The sequence below is a fragment of the Conger conger genome, chromosome 1 (assembly GCF_963514075.1).
Source record: "Conger conger chromosome 1, fConCon1.1, whole genome shotgun sequence".
In the NCBI taxonomy this organism is placed as follows: domain Eukaryota; kingdom Metazoa; phylum Chordata; class Actinopteri; order Anguilliformes; family Congridae; genus Conger; species Conger conger.
The window spans coordinates 19942597-19964180 of record NC_083760.1 but is presented as its reverse complement, the minus strand read 5'-3'; positions in this window follow the sequence as shown (position 1 = coordinate 19964180).

The following is a 21584-nucleotide window of genomic DNA, read 5'->3' as shown; positions in this document are numbered from 1 at the left end:
GCCCATTGGAGAGTACTACCCTGGGTACCTCTTTAAAGAAACTCTGTCATGCCCTATTTTTTCCTTCCCGGTCTTGCTGCTCTTATTTAATATGCTACTAATCCCAGATGGCACATCATGATTTATAGCAGATTGTGGTCAGTGCCACTTTGCTCTTGCGGTGGCTGGGGGCGAATGGAGTGCAGCTTTGTGACTGAGATTGTCCCTCTCATTTTGCTCCTCCTCTAGGTATGAGGCTCAAACCAAAGACATATGTTTGCTTGTCTGGTGGCAGTCTTTACAATTCGCCCATCAGTGCTCAAGCACATGAACTTTATGGATATGTACAATAACAAAAAGGGAAAGCGCAGATGAACGGCTCTGATCTGTGGGAATTTTTCAAGTCCGCATATTTCCTTTCCGCTGATTGGCAGTTGCAGACACGGACGCAGTCTAAACTCTGGGTGACCCGGCGCGTGCATGTCATTCCTCAAAAGCAGGCTTCCGTGGGACATTTTTCCCTGTGACCAGGCAGAGAGGTCACACACGCTGTCAGACCAGGGGGGTGAGAGAATGCATCAGCGGGCTTTCCCCGCCTCGCTTGGCCCAGCGTCCCCTCTCCTGGTGAAGTCAGCCATGAAGGGAATGCCACCGTGCCCCATGCCCGTCCCCTACGCCACAGTGCACAGCCTGGTCAGGAGGTGCCTTTCACATGGGCAGCGGGCCAAAGCAAATAAACCAGCAGCGTGCCAGCTAACGAGGGCGCAAAAGGGGTCAGAGGGGGCCAGCCAGCAGTGACAAGAGGGAGGGATATGGTCACGCAAAGAGAGATAGCTCAGTCAGAGCAGGACAGCCTTCTCACGCAGGGCTCCAGACATGTGTGTTGTCATGCAACAGCCTCTCCGTCAGCACAGATTACTGTTGACAGAGGTAATAAAGTGATAGGGGAGGATGGGGGAGTTAGGGAGCGGAAGATTACCACAGTGAGCAACTCAATTTATTTTGCTCATGGCATTCGGCCAATCAATTGACTGTGACTTCATCCACCAGCACCTCTTCCTCACAGGAAAAATTTAATTCTGGTTTGAACCTCAGCATAGTGAGCCTGAAGCAATGAACCTGAATCTTACGGTCTGTAGCTCAACATGCAGAAATCAGCTCAGGCTGGTGTTTCATTGCAAGGAGCGAGGTTATACTCCAAAAAAAAGGCACAAGGAATTTTGTATAGCCAAATCCTCAGAGGCTCTCAGTCCTCTCTCATGTTCTTCTCATCATCACTGTTTCAGGTCACACTCAGTCAAGATCTGACAAATAAAAGTCCTCAAGATCCCTTTTAATGGACCCAGTTAGCTAAACTCCCTGTCAGAAATCTGATGAATTGTCTTATTACCCTTAAAATAAGAACCATGAACTTTCCCCAAGGAAGAATGCAGCATTGAAACCAGACTGTTACTGTCTGTTCTTCTTGAGTAAAGCAGGGCAGTTCAGTCAACGTCTTCAATAACCTGCACATCTACAACAGCGCAGATGTTTCGGAACAATGTACCACTGTTTTTGTTCCGCTGTTCTTTGTCATATCCTTGCTGAAATAAAAAGAAATTCAGACAAAGATGCTGTTAGAGGTGAATGTGCATTTGAAATGCAAACAGAGCTGCAATCCTCAAAAAAGGGTCCCATCTGAAGCTGTCGGAAGGCCTGTCTGGGGGGCTATAGTATAGGTGGTCTGCACCAGATGTGAGAAGCACAATGCCTGCTGGCCTCCAGAGGAGCATATGGAACACATTGTGAGACAGGGTCCCCCGTGGGACCACAGGGTGAGAAACTATGTGGCTGGTGAGGCAGCGATAGGAGAATTGGGAAATGTATCACCTCCAGATTTCTTTTTCTGAGGGGGGTGGGGTGCGGAGGTACTCTGGCCAGTAGCCTGGAGGCCATGAGTTCCTGTCTGGATCTGCCTTCGCTGGGTGGCTGGGGCCTGTGACCTGTGGGAGGTAAGGGGGTGGGGGGTTTGAGATGTCAATCAGTGACCTCAGGGTTAAGGTCTTCCTGCAGAAGAGATTCTGTAACCTAGTGCAGACAGAAGTCCCTTACTTCATCTGTGATTGCCTGAGAGGTCTGCTTCCAACTGCTTTTAAAAGCTTCTCTGTGGGCCAGACTCTAGCTTTATTTCACTCTCGCTTCCCCATGAGAGCTCTGTCATTGTTTCTTCATCTGTGGAAACCTTCAGTTCTTCCTTTTTAGGTCCAAGGTACAGAGCACATGCATGTGTTGATCTTCAGATTCTGTTGGCTCTCTGCTCTGCTTTACATGCTACAGTGAAATTACATAAAATCAGGAAAAGCTGGTACATCATTCTCAATCAAGTGAATGTCCAGGACCTGAATTCATTGCACATGACTGTAAAATTGTTCTCAAACATCAAAGGCATGGGTCAATCCAGTGAGGACCATTAGCTCTCCCCAATCTGTCGGGACAAACAGGGTCCATTGTTCGCCACTAAAAATGTCTTCTTTGGTTTTGTCCTGTTCGATTGGCAAGTGTACAGTTGCCTTAAAGGTAAACCTCCCAGTCAGACTCCCCAGAGAATTCCCTTATCCTAACACAAGGTATCCTCATAAAAATACACAGACCAACATTGGCTAAATGATGTGAGAAAACCAATAAGGGTGAACGTACAGTATATGCTATAGCATGTGGTTTTAATGATTACCTTGTACCCCTATGATGAGAGAAAGGGAACTGACAAGAATTCACTGCAGCATATCTGTGGTAATTTATCTTTGGTTACACTGACAAAGGAACGGTAATTCAGATGCTGCCTTTCAAGATTGTCTCAGAAAAAGGGAAAAAGCGAGGACATCCGTCATATATAAGGGAAAGAGGCCCAATATGTTCATGGTCTAACTTTGCTTACTGCATTCCAGTGATGACCTCAGTGGGGAAGGCAATACCACTGATAACCTCTGGCCCTGTGCTTACAGTGGAAAGAAAATAAGGGCTGATATAGACGTATAGAAGTCCCGCTATAGTCTACTGGTCTATTCCAGCCGACTTCAAGAGCTTAAAATAATATGTTTTGCAAGAAAATGTCCCGGGACATAGAAGTGTCCTGGCCCATTTGAAGCCCTGCTATGGCCCTGCCTTCAGTTCTCAACTTCTACTTTCAATATGGCAAAGTGAAATTGGATTTGTTTATCCGATTCTTCCTGGAAGATCCGCTCAAGCTTTGTCAGAGTGGATCTCCATCTCTCCACAGATCTATGGGGTTTAAGCCTGGGCTTTGGCCGGGTCACTCAATCACAGTCAGAGACTGGTTTTGAAGCCATTCCAGCATCATCTTGGCTATATGCTTCGGGTCATTGTTGTGCTAAAAGGTGAACCGTTGCCCCAGTCTGAGGTTGCGTGCACTCTGGGGCAGGTTTTCTTCAAGGACCTCTCTGTATTTGGCTGCATTCATCCTTCAGTCAATTCTGACCAGTCTCCCGGTTCCTGCCTCTGAGAAGCACCCCCATAGCATGATTCTGTCACCACCATGCTTCAGGGTAGGGATGATAAGCAGTCTATGGTGTTTGCCAGACATAGTGCTGGAGTTCTGCCCAAAGAGTTACATTTTTGTCTCAACAGACCAGAGAATCTATTTCCTCATGCTCTAAAGAGTCCTTTAAATGCCATTTGTCAAACTCCAAGCAGGCTGTCATATGCCTTTTACTCAAGAGTGGCTTCTGTCTAGCCACTCTACCATAAAGGCCTGATTGATGGAGTGCAGCTGAGATGGTTGTCCTTCCAGCAGGTTCTACCTTCTCTGCAGAATACTTCTGAAGGGACTGTTGGGTTACTTACCAAGGCGCTTCTTGCCCAGTTACTCAGTTTGGCCAAATAACCAACTCTAGTAAGAGTCCTGGTGCTTTCCAAACTTCTTCCATTTCACAATTATTGAGGCCACTCTGAACACTTGAAGCATTATAAATGGTTTTATACCCATTACATTACATTAATGGCATTTGGCAGAAGCTCTTATCCAGAGCGACATACAACAAAGTGCATACCCTTGCCCTGATCTATGCCTCACCACAATTTTATCGCAGAGGTCTACAGTCCAGAATCCTTATTATGATTAAAGACAGAGCTGTAGCTAGCTACTGCTTCAGCTAAAGGAGCAGGAACACTGAACACAAGCTTGGGAGGAGCGCCAACTTGCTGAAAACACACTTCTGTTCATAAAACCTTTTCCTGCTTAGATCCCTTGTTGGTCATTATAAATCTTGCACTTCCTGATGTTGGTTTATAACAGCTATTTGTGCAGGGATGCAGTACATTACTGCCACTATGCTATTTCTTAAATTATGATTTATGGATTTATATACATGACTCCCCAAAAGATAGTCAGAGCTCAGATGGTCAGGTAGGGGTAGAGTGGGTGAAGGTGCCAGAAGCCACAATCACCTAAGAATTCCAACATAATTCCGCTCCATAAAAGCTCTGTTGCTTCTAATATTTCTGTCCTTCTCACCTGCCAATTGAACATACGCAAGGTACAGGCGGGGATTGTCCCGTACGAATTGCGGCCAGTCCACCCTTGCAATACCTCCCTGTCAGACAGGGTCATGTAAGGTGCCACAAGCCGAGTGGAAGTAAAAAACAGCCTGCCATCGAAACAAAAGAAAGCAGTGTGCAAACAGCTGCGGGTCTGCGTGCGAGCGGTAGGAGGAGGAGAGACACACTCCAGAACGTCCAGAGTAAATCCTTCAGCAAAGCTGACCTTTGACCCAAATTAGGGCTGAGAGAAAACACTCACAATAAGTCACGGCACCCAGAGGACTTACGTCGGCTCAAAGCCAATGATGTCACCTGCACGGAAATCTGTTCTGCTCTTCATTCCATAGGCTCCGTGCTTAGAATGGAAAACATCGTCCAATGAGAGTGTGAGAGGTGAGTAGACAGTGGCTTCTGATTTAGACTGTTTTAATTTCTTTTGACATCAAACCATGTATTAGGTGCACCTGCTAACAAGAAAAAGGTTTTCTAGTTCCTGTATGTTACACTGCAATCAATTGTCTTCCATTTTTCAAAGACTTCATTTGTGCCCTAGCTGATTTCATGGTCACTGAGCCATCAATCTCCTGACTTCTCCCCTACCACATCTATAGGGCCACTCAGAAGCAGCAAATCTGCATGCACAGTGTTATATTTGGATTTATATTCCTATGATCGCTCATGCCTGATGAAGGCATAATTCCTTTGTTCCATTTCATTTCAGTTATTTCCATGCAGGAGAATATGCAACTTGACTGAAAAAAAAAGGCACTAACTTCTAACACAGGCACCGTTTGTTTTAGTAGTCAAGGGAATAACTGGTATTAACATTCTTCTTTTATTCATTTATTCATTCATTCATTATCCTAACCTGCTTTTCCTGAACAGGGTCGCAGGGGGGCTGGAGCCTATCCCAGCATACATTGGGCGAAAGGCAGGAATACTGGTCGCCAGTCCATCGCAGGGCGCATACATCATTCACTCACATACTCCTACCTATGGGCAATTTAGACTCTCCAATCAGCCTAACCTACATGTCTTTGGACTGTGGGAGGAAACCAGCGTACCCGGAGGAAACCCACCCAGATACGGGGAGAACATGCAAACTCCACACGGAGAGGCCCCGGCCGACGGGGATTCGAACCCAGGACCTCCTTGCTGTGAGGCGACAGTGCTACCCACTGCACCATCGGTGCCGCCTATTCTTCTTTTATGTTTCTTTTTAATGTTGGCCACTCAAAGACAATAATCAGGGAAACAGGGGAAAATAACCCATTGTTTTCAAATGCAGTCAAAGGGTCTCGGAGCTATTGGGGTCCAGTCCCCATTATAAAAGCTAAGGCTCCACCATAGCAGTTTGCAGTCATATCATTTATTCCTTGAATACACTTGAGCATATAACACTGCATCACTGGAGCAATTATTCAGGATGATTAGGTCCAGGATGATTTTTTGCATGCAAAGCATTCACTTGAGGCCTTACAAATAAAGTACAAGGGAGTCTTATAAAATAGTACTGTGAAGCAACTGACAGATTTATAGTAGGCATACTGTACTATGACAGGTGAGCTCCAGATGTGACCAATATTGTTGAGTGCCATTTTTAAAGCAGGCTATGTCTACTTTTTTAAAAATCCAAACAATCCCAAACAGTCCCCACATTAACCTCAGAAATAATGCAAGATGCAAACAGAGCTGTAACGAATTGGGGAGAGGAAGAAGCAGAAACCCTGGTGCTGGCAGGATACTCACAGCTGCCTGAGTGAAATATGACCTGGATAGAGATGCATTTGTAGCCAGTGATTTATGTGAAATGATGCTGTGGGATCCACACAAATATCGCCTGAGGCACGCAGATTCCTGACCCCACGCTTAATCCCACGGGGTGATCCCAGTCCACTGTCCTTGCCTGCGGTACACACCCTCTCTCACATCAACAACCCCAGCCACTCATTCTGCCTTCCCTGCTTTCAATGCAGTTAAAATGAGCAAGCATTGGTATGAATCAATCTACAACCCATGTGGTTCCATCCATCTTCTACAATGATGGAGGGCAATAATTTGACGCTTCATTTGCCAAAAACCAATCCTGCCAAAAACTGCAAGCTTCTTTACTTTTTACTACTACAAATTATTTCTACATTATTAACATGAATAATGTGAGGGTTGTAACTGTCCCTGAGGGTTGTAACTCCTTTACAAATCCTGTAAATGTATTCCAAATCCTGTGTATATATTCAAATTGACTACATTATGTCGTTTTTGAGACTATTATCTTCTGCTACGTGCCCATATTCCAAAATTAAATTATAAATTCATTAAAAATATTTGAAAACATTAGTACACCAATTAAATGAAAACTAATTTAATGAAAATATAGTGAGGTCTGCATTTCACCAATCTTCTGATATTATGCTGCAATATTTTGAATTTTACATTATGATATTTTAAATAACTGCTAGTACTGGCACTGATATGTAAGATAGGTAAGGCAGCAGTCCTGGCATTGACAATGACATTAATTTGGCCAATGTTCTCATGTGAACTCATAAGTGTTCAGAGTATTTATATATGTTACACGGAGGGAACAAAATGTACAAAAGCAGGGGAGAGTAAATCAGGGGAAACAGCAATGTTTATTTGCTTAAGAACAAACAGTAAAAAAAAACTGTAATAGTCTTGTATGATCTTTTTTTGGCAATTTAAGAGACATTCTTCTCAGGGTATTACTTGAAAAGGTTTCCTTGGACAGGACATGTACCCACAATTTGTGAAATAATTTCACATAATTTCAATGATTTCCAAGCTGTAAGAGGATAACAACAGTTATATAATGTTATATTTAAAAAATATGTAAATGTGTAAATATATGAGTTAGAGAAGTCTCTCAGGACAAGACTGTCTGTCCATGATAATGTATGTTGTGGTGTCCATGCTGTAAATATAATCGGCAGCTCTTGTTGTGGTGTTGTGCTCAGTGAGGTGGAGTAACCAACACGTGAACCTGCTGGTTCTGAGATTTCCCAGGCCATGAGGCCCAGCTTGGCCCCATCTGGAGGCCCACTCCTGGCTCTTTGCTGTTCTGCTTCCTGGTCTTATCCCTCCCTTATCCAGCCAAAGCCAAAAACCAATATTCTAGAGGTTAGAAACACCATCATTTCCTGAACACAGAAACTTCTATCCAGCCCTGAAGCCATGCGGCCCGGGCCACTGTTTGCTTTTCCGAATTGCATTAGAATCATTGTATTTTGGATTTTTGCCATCCACATTTCGGACAAACCCTTTTGAAGATCAGATGGCTACTTTTAATCACATCAAAATGCCAATTTTATGCTTCAATGTGCAGTCACCTTTTGGTGTGCTTTCAGCGCTAGATTTGAATAGATCTTGTGTCACAGCCTGTTGGTGATTTATATAGAAACTATGAAGGAGAGCAAGTATACTTTCATCATTTATAATCTAAATCTCTCAGAACAATGAGGATAACGGATAATCAAGGTTTAAAAATTAGAGAAGAAAAAGTTTAAATAACCAATCACAGTGGCAATGTTTGGACCAGATTTTAATTACATTCTAGATGGTAATACTGGGGAACTGACAGAGGCTGTTCAATAAAGGCTGTGCATTGTAGAAACCTGATTAGCAACTAATTGACTCAGACTTTGTAAATGGTCTGTTCGATTCCTCCTCTGCTTTTTTGAGTATCAGAGCCAGATAAAATGTGTTCACATTGAGGCAGTCAAATTGCACACGGAATAGGTCACTGCTGGATGAGATCTGAACATATAATTATGTAACACATCAGAAACGGAATATAATATCCCATTAGTTAATCATTGCTGAAAATGAACATTCCAACACATACAAATGCAGCTCAACACAAAAAAAAATGAATCTAGAGAAGGGGAGATAACAGTGCAGCATTACAGTGGTACAGAGGAAAATGGATTTAGATAATAAGGATAGGGAGCCTGCAGAATCTACAGAGAGCACAAACTGACTATTCAACGTGTGTAATCCTTTTAGGAAATGGGATTATAAATTGTAGGCCTACTGAATGCAAGGGGTTAATTTATTTTCTGTTTAAATTTTTTTTAAATTATTGTTATTTTTATGTGTTGCTGAACTTTTCCCCTCTGGTCATGTCTGTTTTTATGTTTTGCAATTTGTTAATCCGTGGTTATCGCACTTGATTTCATTGTGACCTTTAATGTAATTGTTTGTTACTTTGTTTTAAAAATAATGTCTGGGTTTCAGTTTTGTTTTGGCCATGGAAGATTTGGAGAACGGACGTTTAAGAGTCTTGAGGTGCAATTCTAGGAAGTCCTAGAATTTGGAGGAACTGGGAACCTTGTTGAGATCTTAACAGCGAACGTGCACGCAGCTGAATGGGTGTTTAAAGTTTCCAGAACGGGAAGTGTTTGTGAGACTGTGCGGCGAGTGAGTACACTGCTGAATTTCCACCATTTTTCGAGGACGGGGAAGTTCAACAGGACCGACTGTGCTCGAAACCCTGGATAGACCGGACTCTTTCCCAATGATTTTTTAAAATGCGGAAATTTCCTCAGGTAACTGCATAAGGAAGCGGTGAATACAGTCCCAACGGGGTTTTCCCCTATCTTTTAATGGCCATTTACGGTAGTTTTGTGTAATCTAACGTTATTTTTTATTGTGTGCCTTTGGGTACGAAAAGTAAAAAGTATTCTTAATTTAACCAAAGGGTTACTTTTCTGTGATACTGTCTGTGTATGGGGGCTCGGGATTATATTGTTTTAATATTACCAAGTTTACTTACCACTGAAGCGTAGCTAGCTAACATCTACATCTACATTGCTGGCCCACGTCCCTAGATTCGAATCCAGTACAGTTTGGATGTCGCCGTCTCGTTTATCCAGGCAAGAACTACATTTAATACTAGTTAAAAAGTATTGTTTCCTCTATTGGTTCAGACTCCCACCAAGACAGGTGTTACATGTGTTTCCACCATGATAATTTCTTGAAGATTGGGAGGAAAAGAATTTAACAATTTTGCCACTGTATGTCTCCAATTTACTGAAAACTGAAATTTCATGTCCAGATGGTGTGTGCATGATGTGTGTGCAAAAAGACAAATGGATTAAAGTATCCTGCTGAGGTGCAAGATGTTTTCTGAACTGCCTTCTGATGTTTGATTCAATCACTTGGAAATATGGCCTTAGTGGGGGCTGTCATGCAAAAAGCTCTTGCATTTATCATCCCTGAGCCTCTTGCTGTCATGCCATCTCAGTGCCATCACACGTGTCGACAAGCTCTCTGTTCAACAGATTGTAAACAGGTTTGAAACAGAAGGCAAGGTGTAACATGAAACAATGGTTCCTGAACAGTTCTTCCGACTCTGCGGGACAAAAAATATAAGGCAAAACAAGGTCTTTAAAGAATGGATTGCAGGCCAGCAGTGCTTTGACCTTTCTGACTAAAAAGAAGACAGAAAGGGCTTTTTAAAGATCCCCGAGGAGGTTTAGGTATTCCAGTCTAGATACATAAGTCTGCTCTTGGTCAAGGTTTCTCTGTCTTCTATACTAGGCCTTTCAATCTTCCTATGATAATAACCAAGGTATTCTAATGTGCCATGTTGACGGGATGATTGTATATAACCGGACCACCATAATACCTCACAATAATGGCCACCAGGCCAAAAATGTGTCACTTTTTGTAACAAAATATATTCAGTTTGTGATAAAAAATGTGTTCTAAAAACATTCAACATTCTAGAATGATGTTTCTTCTGCCAAATATTTCCGCTGTAAAACTGGATGTCAAATATGCAAGACCAAACTGCCATCAAGTGCAGCACAAAGTATGAGAATTTCAGGGAAGAACAAAAACATGCAACCCTCCCCCGCAATGGGAGCAAACGCTATTCTCAGCTCAGCAAAGCAAACAAGTGCATCTGATGAATTAGAGCACCAAAGGGGAGGGGGGGGTAACCCGACCGTTCGCTGACCCGGCTTCATTTTCAGGATACTAAAGGGCTACCAAGCTGCTCAGGCGGAACGTACGGAGGTGCGAAAGAGAGGGAATCACGGAACATTATCCGCCCAATTACACAATTCGAAGAGGGACCCGCTGGCACCGTCGGCACAGCACGTAATGTTGGCTGTTTCTGTTGGGCGGAGGCACTGCTCTTCTGCTGCCTGCCACCGGCAGGGGAGAGGGCAGCGGGGATCCAAAAGGGGGAGCCACTACAAGAACGGGACACTATAGCAACTGCTCGTACATTCATTAACATTTCATTTTCAAAAAATCAGGCACGACATATTCCATTTTGTCACCTCATGCAAGTGCTTTGCAGATCATGTTTTTGGTGCTGTAAAACCAGATAATTGTTTTGGGTGTGATGGACACCACAGGTTGATGCACATGGCTGTTTTTTTATTGTAAAGATGACAGTCAGTTGTCAGTAAATTAATTTGCATACAAATTAAACATTTTAAAAATAAAAAATATTTTTTACAATATAATAGTATTGTAAAGATGATAAAAGTGAGATATGATCATGGGATGCAACTGCCGGATAATAATACAGCACATACACCTTGACTGACTCAATGTGAAAATGAGCATATTTATGTTTGTTAAACAGTATGTAAATGCATGTTTTTATTGAACACAATCTTAACAGTATTCCTTAGCCCAATTGTGCATTGAGAAATGGCCCAGTGTTGGTACTAAACAGTATTGGTATCTGAATGCTAAATTAGCCAATCAGGATACAGACAATACAACTGACACAATCAATCAAGTGCATAGAAATACGATCAATACAACGCAGCTATAGACTCACAGATATACTGTGTGCAACTTTTGTACAGGATCCGTCACACACAGAGGCCTGAGTGTTGTGCACATACAATCTCTGGTCTATTTTCAGAACAAGCAAATGGGTGCTAGAAAATCCCTATAAGGAAATCTGCTTCATTAGATATCTCAAATCTGGTGGGGAAAAGACTGCAGCCAAATTAGGAGATTCACTATTCAAGACGGCCACCCATATTTGGATCATTGTTGTGTCTATGACAATGAAAAAAACTGCTATTTCATTTGTTGTCATCAGTGCTGCTGATCCTGTGCAATATCTTTTTTTTTTTTTTGGTCAAAATTACAATAATGATAAATTAATACTAGTACAATGTTGCCTGTTCAGTGAACATTGGTCTAACAATGGTAATTCATCACTAGATAATAAATAAATACAAGAAAAAACATTGCTGGTGCTTGCTCCACAATTTTGAAACACATTGAAAGAAACATGGCCGTAGGTTTGAAATTTCTTGTAATTTAAGCCATCCTAATTATTGCATAGAGATACAACACAGAACAGGCTGAACATCTGGGAAAAAGAGCTCAGCTGACCTGGCATCTCTTGCCAATTATGTATGATGATTAGAAAATTAAAAATATATGTGTTTGTACACTATTTTACTAATTTTAAAGAATACAGATAATGTCCTATCACAAAAAAACATCATATTTAGAGACAAAGAATTACAATAGCTGTCTGTACAATTTGAAAGATTCCAGGATGCAAATTTGTGAATAATCTTTTGGTTTGACTACAGGAATGGCCATTTTAGACCCATTTTATGCTGTAACGGCTAGAGATAATGAATATATGCATCTGCTTTTGTGAGCGATAACCGTCCACTTCAATTATTTTTGTATGGGACAGAACTCTATAACTCTCCTCGGAGATTAACACTCGGCGAGTAAGCGCAGAAGCATGTGGAAGCTTAGGTACTGCATCAACACGGGTCGTTAATTGTACATTAATTACTCAACTATGTAAAATGCAAAGAAATGAGATCATACATCGTGTCCCCTTTTGCGCAAAGTCATATAAAAGCTGCATATACAACTTTTACTTTCCACATCATAGGTTCTGGGAGATATAATGATTCCTGAACCCTACTGGGCACATCGTTACCCTATTGAGGCACTCAGGGTGAAGACCACGTAATTAAGTGTGCCCTGGCTAGTCCGTCAGTCAGCAACGGATGAGCTAACTAAAATGAAACTGGGGTCATCTGGAAGCCATTTCTAGGCATTTTTTTCCTTTTTTCCTTTTCTCATTTTAATCTCTTAGCAGAATCTCCACCCCTTTCTCCCTGGGGAGGCTGGGGTTCAGTGACCAGGATCCGCACACGCTAGGCTACCATGGCACGCAAGCTCATCCCTGTCCCACTCCCTAGCACGCAAAAAGCTAACAGAAAAAAACAAATAACTGTACATAATACATGGCTTGGGGTCCAAAGCACCCTATGTGAGATTGTGTCACGCACTTTCTGATGGATTATAAACAGGTGCTTTTGAATTGAAAATGAATTACAACAACAAAATTGAAACCTTTAGTCCTATAGAAAAATAAAAATGTTAATAATGACATGATCATTTTAATAGTTGGCTACTTTAAACATGTAATTTTTCAGACATTTTTTATTTTGCTGTTTTGAATACTGCAGCTTTAAATAAAAGTTCTTGAATTCTTGAAAAATGTATCATGTTTGTTTATTCCCACATCATTCAAATACTAAGCAAATTTCAGTTCATTTTGCATCACTAAGTAACTACTCTAATGACTGATCATATTACAGGGATTTGTTTTTTTTTCACAGACAAAAATATATAATAGAAAATAATCAGTTTGCAAAATCAAATTCTTGAGTTTCTCTGGGATAATCAAGGACATATGACATTAAGTGAAACACAATATGCATCTATGTGTATTCTTTCTTATAGATTTACATTGCAGTACATAAACATTAATATGTAAAATAAAATAATTATTAGCGTAAAACATTATAATAATAATTATTATCTCAACACAGCCTATATCTATATACTGTATAGCCTATTCAAATACAGTATTTATTTCTAGTAGTAGGAGGAACCTATTTGTTTCAGTAACCTTATCAATATATAATAAAGCACTACATGAAATTATCACTTCTTATGCACTGAATATCTATGACATGAATTCCAATTCTTGAATTCTGAAAATGGGATAGAATTCTTATCCTCTTCTGCCAATGTTGATAATGTGTATACAAAGTAGTAGTAATAATAGTATCTGTACACACACCTGAAAGTATTTCTCCAGCTATTATTTCAATAACAGTAATTGTAGTCATAACAAATGAAGCCATGAAATACCTGGAAGCTATGAACCTTCTGGATAACGTGTATGTTGTGCAAAGTACAGGAAGGGCTAGCTGTCAATTTCCTTTATCAAGGAAAAGGCATTTCATGATATGGACTGAGGAATATTTCAAACAAGATGAGTAAATGGCATAATTTCCTCAGGAAGACTGGGTTTATTTTATTTAATTACTTTTGGTTCCAGCTTTGATTTGCACTTCTGTGAACTTGTCGTCAGTTCAGCAGGTTACACAAACAAGCCCAGAGTGGCACGAAGAGAGGCACTTTAAATTTGGATGAGCTGGAATAAGTTTGTGGTGAAGTATTCAATTTAACCTGCTCCAGTAACAACCGCACTCACAAGATGGTGATGTTAATCAAATTGTAGACAAAACAAGCCTTACCAAACATAAATAATGGGAAGTCTCAAGAACTGTGACGAAGAAAAATGTACTTTTTACTAGATCAATGTAACATAGAGCAGAGAACATTTAAGCACTTCAGAGAAGCATAACAATGTAAGGCATAACAACAACAACAACAACAACAACAACAACAACAACAATAATAATAATAATAATAATAATTATAATAATAATAATTATAATAATATTGTTGTACTCATATACATACGTACACTTTCATCTATTTTACAATAATTTACCAAAGTAAGAAAAAATTCCAGGTAATTTATACATTTCCTATTTGATTTATAAGTGACTGGTAATAATCTGAACTACGATACATTTGCCCACTCATGACAGCGGGGGACCTCTCAACCTCTTTGCCAAGCCAAAACCAGGCTCTTTAGTACAGCATGTACTTGGCTCTCAGTAAGTCAAGAGGTCAACAGCAGACACCTGAGTGGTTATCATGTTGTCCCAGAGGCTTGACACAGCTTAAATGTCAGGTTGTTTCAGGTCATGAGTTGTGTGTAGTAGGGGGAGAGGTGGCGTGTAGGAGTTGCTAGTTCTGCCATTCTTCTTGTTGATCATGGTGGATTGCGTTTGCAATACAGCCCAGGAAAATCCAGAGTTCACCATAAACAAGCCCAAGGAGACCTGTTTGAAGGTGAGTAGTGAATACTCCACACTTGGAAAATAAAGAATTCCAAGTGCTCAATAATTAATGTGTCTACTGCCAGGAGGCTCCCAGAGGACATAGCTTGGTCTTGCATGGGTCCTCCAAGAGTAAGTAGAACAATATAGCTGTTCACCTTGGTCTGCTTCCCCAGGGTGAATCGAGCAGGAGCAGAAGTTTCAGTCACATGAGACGGGAGCTAGATGGCATGGTTGATCGCATGCATGTGTGCAGAGTTGAGTGAGGGTCATGGGCCAAACATGCTGCATGACGAGCAATTTGATGGACACACGCAATTCTGTGTACAGTATATGTCATCTATCATTAATTCATCTCACTCTTGTCTTGAATTATGAATCCATTACTGTGCTCTATTATAGGATCCATGCAACAAGGCCCCTTGGCACGATCACACTGAAGGACAACTTAAACTTTTCTCTGTACTTTCTCTGGACTCATAAAATCTCAAAAAAATTTAAATTAAATTGTGATTAGCAATTTTGTATCATGAAGAGAATTTAGTGGAGACACAAAGAATTTTTCATTTTTTATTTATTTAAATTATTTTTCTGTTAGACATGAAATGTTTCCCAAAAAAAAAGTCAGATACGTTATTTCTTAAATATGTCAGTGGGTTAAACTTTTCATCATTAAATCAACTAATAAGAATGGACACCCAAAATATATTGGCATTCTAGAGGTTAAACATAACATAGCTGACATTCTGTCATGTTTGAGGTGGCCACTAAGGAGCCTCATCTTCCAGGTTCATGTTTATTTTTGCATGACCAGCATTTCAATATGCTTCATGGCAACACATCAGCTGGAAGCTTAAGTAAAAAGAAAATCATAGACAGAGAACTAAGTGTTCCTTGACTGAGCAGTACAGCATTTGACAGGATATCTGTCTCTTCAACCCGGGATGAAACCAAAATGTTATCATTCCACTGCAATGAAGAAAGAACCCCCAGTGGTGGGTTGTCCCTATTGAACTTGTCATTACTTATGCAGGATTCCACACCATTAGAGGGCCTCCAGACTACTACTGCCAACCCCCAAAAACTGCTGCCAATCCCCAAACAGACTTTTCATGTTAGTATTCACATCTCCAGACCAGCAGTGTCCGGTGGTTAACTCTGTGCTCAGATGACAAAGGCTCCATGGATGTTTTTGTTTATCTGCATTTTTTTTCTTTTCCCTTTTTTTGGGGGGGAGCACAAATGTTAATCAGCTTTACAGTTCTGGCCTTGAGCGTTATTCCAAATGTGTGATGCAGTCAAAAATTCCTTCCCCCCCACCTTTCGCTCTACCCAATCCCCAATACCCCCCAGCGCCCCAACTACCTTCTGGACCCCTCGTGCCTCTGTTCTTCCCCCTCCCCTTCCTCTTCCTTCCTCCGTCTCTGGGACGTGCGTGACAGTAGCTCCCTGAGAGGTGGAAATGAGACTAGTAAACAGTGATTAGCTCCAGAGCCGGGGCAGTCTCGTCCACTGTGGGTCCCGTCTCCCTGAGCCTGCCCCCCGAGCCCCCGGCCTTTTTTACGTGCAATGTGATCCTCCCCCCCCCAGCACCCCACCCCCCGCCAGAGTCAGCCCGGGGTCAGGGCCAGCCTTTCACAGCCAGGTTGCAGGAGATAATCACAGGCAAACACGGCAGCCACACGCAAAAAACACACACATGCATCCCCGCCACAAACCTGGCTCTAATTAGACACGATGCCGGTGTGAGTGGCCGTGTGTGCAGAGGTTTGGGGGAGTCTGGGGTGTCGGGTTACACTCTGGGAGGGAGTCCCCACCAGGCAGGGAGCAGAAAGGCTTTCCTCCTTCTTCTATTCTTGGTAATCAAGTAATCGCTTTGTTTCCTGCTAAGAGAAAGCATTCCATTTAAGAAAGGCAAGAGGATACAGTTTGCGACAAATTTTTAAAAGAGACAAGAGGGAAAAATGAACGCTGTTCTATTTCTGATTGTTCTATTTAAATTACATAGACTGTTCGTATAGGTGACAAAGCTTATCATTTCAGAGTGCGGGATGCATATGGCCAAGTAAATGTTTTATTCCACTGTTAATTCTCAATGCCTTTTATTTTGCATTTTTATTCCATGTTCAAAATAGACTTTAGACGTTACCTCTACGCTTCATAAGCTGTCTGACATTTAGATTGAAACTTTCCTTGAATATTCTGTTAATCACACACTAACAGCCAAACAACCTGTAACTTACGTAGCAAGCTGTCTTATGATTTCTAAACTGCCCTTTGAGACCTTCGGCTTAACATTTGGGGAACAGTGAGTGTGTTGCCTTTGCATATTTGTAAAATGAACTGAAAGCTTGAGAGTGAAAATGCTGTTCAAAGCATCATTTGTAAAGCTAACATTACATGTAATATTGATTTGAAATGAGCCTGGGAAAGCTGCGGCAGTTGAGGAAGAAGGGCTGAACCAGGCTTTGAACACAACAAGCCAGGATAAAAGGCTAATAAAATGCTGGGTACGAAGCACAAGGACAAGGCCACAATGCTGTAGAAGGGAAATGGCACCTATTACTTATACATCCTCAGATGCCACATGCAAAATATTTTATTTTTGTCACCCCTTTTCTCCCAAATGTGGAATTCCCAATTGTATAAATGAGCACTCCTCCTTGCTGCAAGTACAGACAGGTATTCTTCAAAGGGTGGATTTCAGCTTCTGCTTCTTATGACACACTGAGGTTTGTTGGTTGGACTCACACAGGCGTCAGCTGGAGGAAGACACTTTATGTGCAGCTTAACAGGCGGGCTTGAATGTGCCCAGTTGAGTATGATGCAATCATCCCAGCTGAAAGAAACCTTATCACCCTTCCAGCAGCCCAAGGAACATTTTTTAAAATCTTTCTCCAAGCTCAACCTCCACAGTTGACATTGCCCTGTGATTACTGCTGCCAAGCAATCAGTTCAGTGCCGCTTGTCTTTTTCTTTGAAGCCCAGAGAAAAGGATCACATGGAAATCTGTTAAGATAAGTTTGAAGTCCCTTGAAACAGTTCACGCATACAGATACGGGCATCACTTCAGGACAGACGAAACTTAAGTATTAAGCAACTGAAAACAACAGAACCAAAATAAAAGACCTGTTTCTTCCCAGTGGGAATGCTTAGTTTGATCTCACCAGGTGAGGTGCCCTCCCGTAAAAGAGAACCCTGTAGAATGTTCTGCCATGGAAAGGGGTCAACTAAGTGAGGCCTGCTGTGCTTATCCTATGGGCGTGGGGCCCTCATTCTCAGGTTAATTAGGGTTTTCTGACAAATACTTTAAAAGTTGCAATGTCACGCACAGCCTATTAGGCATTCTGAGGGCTGTGAGAAATTCTACTCCCAAAGGAGCCCCCTACTGTTGGACTGAACAAATAAACATGGAGGACACCTCAGCCTAAAAATCAGTGCCTCTCATGTTCAACCATTAAACCCACAAATGTTAACTCTGAACAGCATCACATCATTTCAACTTCTTCATTTTGAGCAACTTGTTAAACCTCAAAGCTCTATATTTCTTTTCACAATAGCTTTCTCCTTGATTTTTCAGAACCCTACAAACAATGACAATCCCCCCTCTTGTGTTTTATGTAACCTACTTTGCTGAATTTCTATTTTGCCTTTCTGAGATTATAAATATACATTTAAATGTATTAAAGAAACCACAATACCCAACTTGCAAGTAATATTTCTGTTCCAGATTTACACCCTGAATGGCATGGTATTTTACTGGCTGCAAATATTTATTCAGCAGATATGGGATATTGGCACACCATGGAAATAAATAGCACTATGTCAATGCTGTACAACCAGATCATATCTACAGCCTGTAATTGTCAAAGACATTAGAGATATTTATAATCTTGGCACTGTATTAAATAGTGATGTGGAGGCATGGCTTGGAGTGGCTGATGTATTTTGAGAGTAATATTTCCTGGACTGTATCATTAAATTCAGTGGTCAGTGTGGGATGGCATTACCACAGAACATCATGGCGTTTTTTGAAAGAAACAAAGGGGCAGAGAAGAACCCCATTGTTGTTTCAGCAGTGCATTTCTCAGGCACACTCTCTGTTGCTTTCTTTCTCTCTGTGGCTGCCGGAGGTCTGTCAGATGGAGGTATTATAGGCTGCAACACCCCTGTAATCACAGCTGTAGTTGTTATTGTTGTTGTTTTAATCCTATATTATTTCACCACAAACTTGGAATTCATGAAGAGCATCAGTAATTGGATGAAAAGGCACCATGACAAAAAATTCATTTGTAAATTATCATTTGTAAGTTGTTTTGGTGCACATGCTTACAGATACAGTATCGCTTAAAGATTTACATAAAATGCGGCATGACAATGTAGGCAACATACAGTCTCTGGAAGATTTGGAAAGCAGCTGATATCATTATCTGTAAAGGAATTTCCCTTTCAAATGCTTTTCATGAGGAGAAACCGGTCTTAGAGGAAGGGGAAAGGGGGAACATACAGAAATGACCTACAGTTTTCAATATCTGCTATCACAGTTGTTCCTTACCAGTATGGTGTACTGTAGATTAATATTTGTAGGTCAGTTAGTCAGTAGTCTTCTTGAACTGCCTGAGAGCCTGTAGCTGAGCATTCTGAAGCACTGGATGGAGAGTGTATTCACACTTACTATGGTAATTCCCAACAACATCAGAAAACAATTTGTACTGGTAAGGATATTTATGACGCCCTAACAATGTCACTTTTGATAGCTTAGGGCTTGGTAAGGCATTAGAGTTGTATCCCATTGAATACAGCTCTGAAATTGTATATGAATAGTTGTAACTTAATTGAAACCTATCAAAATTAGAGCTGTATACTTTTTCATAAAGCAATACTAGTTGCTTCCGCACTGCTATAAAGAAACCTGTATATTCTGAACATTTATATAAGTGTACTGTATGAATATATAGGGTATACTTCATCACCTTTAGCAGCAAATAAAGCAACAGTCACTGCTCTAGTGTGGCAATGTTATTTTTATTTGTCAGAAATATTTTTTAGCATTGGCATAGGCTGATACGCACATCTCACTACTGAAAAAACATTTATTACATTTATTACATTCTTGTCCGAAATTCCAACACACACACAATAATGTGGGACTATCCAGTGAATACTACTGAATCTCTGTCCCCAAACTTGCTCCAAGGCTTCAGAGATGTTTTAATGCCTTCAATTAGGGTCATTACTCCCTTGTGCAAATAAACTTCAATGTTGGTAGAGCAACAAGAAACATGAATTCTGTCTAGATGGAAAGTCCTGCCATAGAAACTCAAATTAGCCTTTGAACTGAAAGGCTAATGGCATCAATCAAACAGATGATTTCTATAAGGCATAAATCTTACTGTGTTAATTCATGCCTGGTATCAAAATAGCATCATAGTTTTACAGACCACATGACATGTAGTAAGGGAAATAGAGGGTCACATGCATTGACTCATTTTAATAAGAAAGGGCCCAATTTACGTTAAAATAGTATCCAAAGCTTGCTTGCTGGGATCGCTTGCATGTCTCTGCTCTAAACAAACAGAAATAAAACACTTTTAAACTTTAGAGGGCACCTGACTTTTTCTGTGGCATTATGTAAATAAGCACTGGGGTCTATGTCAGTTAACATACAATGTTGTATTGACTCAAGTTTTACTAAAGATATAAAAGTCAAGTGGCATGAATATACTTATATCAATTAAAAATTGGATTTATGTGCTGAGGGATTGTTTTAATTTTGTGGGAGAAAGACTTTATAAAGGGGGAAAACAATGTTGTTGAAGTGGTTTAGGAATTGTCTAGCACAATCGAGTTCCAACTGGGAAACCTCAAAGGTTGCTTTTTCAAACTTGGACAGGAAGCTGAAAGGATTTCCAATCAAATATTTTGGCTTTGGTTGAAACTTCAACCACCTGTTTTGCCTCATCTTGACCAAGAAAAAAAAAAAGATATATGCACTCACTGAGCACTGTGTTAGGAACAATTCTACTTTATTCCACCAACTTATTCATGCATTTATCTAATTAGCCAATTTGTTTGGCAGCAGTGCAATGCATACATCATGTAGATACAGGTCAGGAGTTTCTGTTAATGTTCACATCAACCATCAGAATTGAGAAAACTTTGAGTGACTTTGACTGAGGAATAATTGTTGGTGGCAGACTGGGTGGTTGGAGTAGAAATTGCTGATCTCCAGGGATTTTCATGCACACTAGTTTCTAGAGTTTGCAGAAAATCCAGTGAGCAGCAGTCCTGCAGACAGAAACGCTTGTTAATGAGAGACGTCAGAGGAGAATGGCCAGACCGGTCAAAGCTGACAGGAAGGTGACAGTAACGCAAATAACCACACATTACAACAGTGGTATGCAGAAGAGCATCACTGAACACACAACGCATCATGAATCTAAGTGGATAGGCTACAGCAGTAGAAGTCTAAAAAAATAATTCTAATAAAGCACTAATAAAGTGCTTGGTGAGTGTAGTTGTCTCCTTGTCTTACAGTTTTAAAGATTATTTGCATTAACTACACAGGAATATTACCAATTTACACCAATGGGTGCTTTCAAAATAATTATACCTTTATACCATAAAAGGTACACATTCAGTCATTCTAGTCTTTAAGAACTAGTTTGACACACAAACCTTGTATATACACAGTTCTTATGTCATTGATCTTGAATGTGTTCAATGTATACTCTGAATGAATGGGTAATATAAATCGAATAGATACAATGAAAATAGTAAATTTACTGTATTTATATAGTGCTTTTACCCATAGCACTTTACAATTAATGCCTCTCATTC